Here is a 4,915-nt window from a genome sequence, read left to right as displayed (position 1 = left end):
TAAAATGTGTTCTAAAAATAAATGTGTACAACGTAGAACAACAAGGTTTTCAGGGACAATTTATTTGTTATTTATTAACAGTTGCATTTCATTTTCCATGTTATGGAATAAATCAGTTCCGCTCAGGAGTGACGTAAACACAGCAGGGGTCAATACTGAGTTCACAAAGTTAAAACCTCTTGCCTGAATGCAAGCCTGGCAACGTCGACGCATGGAGCCTATCAAACGGTTCAAGAATGCTTGTGGGATGGCATTCCAGATCTGTACCAACGCTGCAGCCAAATCAGCCAACGTCACCGGTTCATTTGGTAATGCCCGTAATCTACGCTTCATTTCGTCCCAGACGTGTTCAATGGGCGATAGATCGGGGGATACAGCAGGCCAGGGCAACACGTCAACGTTCTGCTGGGCCAGAAAGTCCATAGCGACACGAGCTGTGTGTGGCCTGGCGTTGTCCTGCTGTAGCGTAATGTGACGTTGCTGCCCTTGCACGAATGGAACGACGTGTGTCCGGAGGATCTCGTCACGATAACGTAGTGCGTTCAAATCCCCGTTAACAACCACCAGAGGCGTCTCCCGTTGGCTGTGATGCCGCCCCAAACCATAACGCTACCTCCGCCGAAAGAACGTCGTTGTACCACACACGCGTCACGGAACGTTCTCCAACGCGACGATACACTCTGGAACGGCCGCCACTACTATCCAGGTGGACTCGCGACTCGTCCGTAAACAAAATGCCTGCCCAATCCCGTTGAGTAAATCGCAGATGCCTTCTGCACCAGTCCAGACGTGCTACACGATGACGTGGCAGAAGAACTGGGCGGATTGCAGGACGTCACGGACGGATAGCTCGTTCACGCAATCGGTTCCGTACAGTTCTCGGGCTTATTGGTAGCAACCCATGGATTGTCCGTGCAGTCAAACTTGCCGTTTGGAAGCGATTTATCAAATGGACAAGCCGAATATGGTTGTCCTGCTGACGTGTCCCGCCTACCCTGACAATGTCCAACCAAAGAAAGCCATTTAGCCTTACCTAACAATGTCCAACCAAAGAAAGCCGTATAGCCTACCCTGACAATGTCAAACCAAATAAAACCATTTAGCCTACCCTTACAATGCCAAAACCAAAAAGAACCATTAAGCCTACCCTGACAATGTCCACTGTAAAGAAAGCCGTTTAGCGTCCTCCGACAATGTCCAACCAAAGATGACCGTTTAGCTTACCCTGAAATTGCCCAAAGAAAGAAGCCGTTCAGCCTACCCTAACAATGTCCAACCAAATAAAGCCATCTAGCCTACCCTGACAATGCCAAACCAAAGAAAGCCGGTTAGCCTACCCTATTAATGCCTAAAAATTAGTCTACCCTAACAATGTCCAAATCGAACAGAGCCATTTAGCCTACCCTGACAATGTCCAACCAAAGAAAGCCGTTTAGCCTACCCTAACAATGTCAAACCAAATAAAGCCATTTAACCTACCCTGAAAATGTCCAACCAAAAAAAGCCATTTAGCCTACCTTGACTTTAGCTCACCAAAGAAAGCCGTTTAGCCTGCCTTAACAATGTCAAATCAAATCAAGATGTTTAGCCTACCCTGAAAATGTCCAACCAAATAAAGCCATTTAGCCTACCTTGACTTTATCTAACTAAAGAAAACCGTTTAGCCTACCCTAACAATGTCAAAAAACCCAAAAAAGCCGTTAAGCCTACCCTTTCAATGTCCAAACAAAGAAAGCCGTTTAGTCTACCCTGACATTGTCCAACCAAAGAAAGCCGTTTAGCCTACTCTGAAATTGTCCAAATCAAACAAAGCCGTTTTGCCTACCCTGATAATGTCAAACCAAACAAAGCCGTTTTTCCTACCTTGACAATGTCCAACAATCGAAAGCCGTTTAGCCTACCCTAACACCGTCCAACCAAGGAAAGCCGTTTAGCCTACCTGACAATGTCTAATCGAAAAAGGCGTTTAGCCTACCCTGACAATGTCCAAACCAAACAAAGCCGTTTTTGCTTATCTTGAAAATGTCCAACCAAATAAAGCCATTTAGCCTACCTTGACTTTATCTTACTAAATAATGACGTTTAGCCTACCCAAACAATGTCCAAACCAAAACAAAAAGCCGTTAAGCCTACCCTTTCAATGTCCAAACAAAGAAAGCCGTTTAGTCTACCCTGACATTGTCCAACCAAGGAAAGCCGTTTAGCCTACCCTGACAATGTCCAACCAAAGAAAGCTGTTTAGCCTACCCTGACATTGTCCAACCAAGGAAAGCCGTTTAGCCTACCCTGACAATGTCCAACCAAAATAAAAGGCCGTTTAGCCTACCCTGACAATGTCCAACCAAAGAAAGCTGTTTAGCCTACCCTAACAATGTCCAACCAAAGAAAACCGTTCAGCCTATTTTGACAATGTCCAACCAAAGAAAGCCATTTAGCCTACCCTAACATTGTCCAACCAAAGAAAGCCGTATAGCCTACCCTGACAATGTCAAACCAAATAAAACCATTTAGCCTACCCTGACATTGTCCAATCCAAAAAGAGTCGTTTAGCCGACCCCGGCAATGTCAAACCAAACAAAGCCTTTAACCCTGCCATGCCAATGTCCAAAAAAAAAGCCGTTTAGCCTACCCTGACAATGTCCACTTTAAAGCAAGCTGTTGATTCTGCCCTAAAAATGTCCAACCATAGAAAGCCGTTTAGCCTATCCTGACATTGTCCAACCAAAGAAAGCCGTTTAGCCTACCCTGACAATGTCCAACCAAGTAAAGCCGTTTAGTCTACCCTTACAATGCCAAAACCAAAAAGAACCATTAAGCCTACCCTGACAATGTCCACTGTAAAGAAAGCCGTTTAGCGTCCTCCGACATTGTCCAACCAAAGATGGCCGTTTAGCTTACCCTGAAATTGCCCAAAGAAAGAAGCCGTTCAGCCTACCCTAACAATGTCCATCCAAATAAAGCCATCTAGCCTACCCTGACAATGTCAAACCAAAGAAAGCCGGTTAGCATACCCTATCAATGTCTAACCAAAGAAAGCCATTTAGCCTACCTTGACTTTATCTAACTAAAGAAAACCGTTTAGCCTTCCATAACAATGTCCAAACCCCCAAAAAAGCGTTTCAATGTCCAAACAAAGAAAGCCGTTTTCTCTACCCTGACATTGTCCAACCAAAGAAAGCCGTTTAGCCTACTCTGAAATTGTCCAAAGCAAACAAAGCCGTTTTGCCTACCCTGACAATGTCAAAGCAAACAAAGCCGTTTTTTCTACCTTGACAATGTCCAACCATCGAAAGCCGTTTAGCCGACCCTGACAATGTCCAACAAAATAAAACCATTTAGCCTACCCTTACCAAGTCCAACCAAGGAAAGCCGTTTAGCCGACCCTGACAATGTCCAACCATCGAAAGCCGTTTAGCCGACCCTGACAATGTCCAACCATCGAAAGCCGTTTAGCCGACCCTGACAATGTCCAATCATCAAAAGCCGTTTAGCCGACCCTGACAATGTCCAACCATCGAAAGCCGTTTAGCCGACCCTGACAATGTCCAACCATCGAAAGCCGTTTAGCCTACCTTGACAATGTCAAACCAAACAAAGCCGTTTAGCCGACCCTGACAATGTCCAACAAAATAAAACCATTTAGCCAACCCAAACAAAGTCCAACCAAGGAAAGCCGTTTTGCCGTGATGTCCACATCAAAGAAAGCAAACGTTTGATTCGTTTAAAAAAAGTTATGAAATATTTTAATGCATTGATTTTTATGTGAATTATTAGGATCTGTCCTGAAGAATGTCAAAATATCCAAAACAAGAATCATTATTATTGTTCGATCAATGGACGGGAGGAAATGGTTCATCGATAGATTTGTGTTTTGTCGGGTCATTTCTCTTTAGTAAGGGGTCTAGTGTAGTATTCCCTGATTGTGATGATAATGATTCAATAGATATACAATGTTACATGAATGTGTATTTAAAAACATATCTTAGAAAAACATCTTATATCGGAAGTATATATCTCTGAAAGGATGAACATCTGGACTTGCAATCAATGCGGTATCAGTATTTCAGCCGAAAACACACGGACGAAATTGTAATTCTTAATACTGAATTCAGAAACTTGAAAACTCTAAACGTCTTAAACTTTTTTTTTTTTTTGAAATTGTAGGGGGAAAAAATCAAAAACTAAATGTGATACATTTTACAGTGAATGCACTAACTTTGGACACATGAATATCAAAAAGCTATCTTATTCTGCTTGATAGCAGTTACGGCAGAGGGTACCATATGAATGATATTTTTATAAAATCAAAATGTTTTTATGTTCTTACCATACATGAGTGCTTACCGATTCACATTATTATGATAACGGGTGACACCAGTCGAACAAAACCAGAAAGTAGGAAAGGAAGATGAATGTAAGATTTCACAGTGGCGAAAAGGCTAATCAATGTTGAGCTCGCCAATCTACCCTAAATCATAAAACACAGACAAAAACACCGGTCATGCCCCCAAATACCCGACCTATTAATACCACATAGTGGGATATAGCTATACAGGCAAACCAATAAAAAAGAACCTACATTAAGATAACAGTGTCAACAATATAGAAAACAAAATCAACATATCGAACAAAAGACAAAATGAAGAAATTGAATTAAACCCAGTTGCTAAAAGGTTAGTTAACTTTAAACAAACGGTCTGCAGAAATTAGCATTAACTTTTAAAGGAAACTGAGTCCACAAAAACATATCGATTTATTCCAACAAATATATAGCAACTAAAAGTATTGGAAATGAAACAGCATGTTGTTCATTTTGCTTAATGCATATTTGGATTTTTCATTGACTTTTTATGCGACAACGTCAACAACAAAAACATCAAAGCAAGCAGACAATCCGGTATACCAAAAAGTCCAT

This window comes from Mizuhopecten yessoensis, unplaced genomic scaffold (assembly GCF_002113885.1).
Source record: "Mizuhopecten yessoensis strain PY_sf001 unplaced genomic scaffold, ASM211388v2 scaffold1171, whole genome shotgun sequence".
NCBI lineage: Eukaryota > Metazoa > Mollusca > Bivalvia > Pectinida > Pectinidae > Mizuhopecten > Mizuhopecten yessoensis.
The sequence above is the reverse complement of the archived record's forward strand: the minus strand, read 5'-3'. Positions refer to the sequence as shown.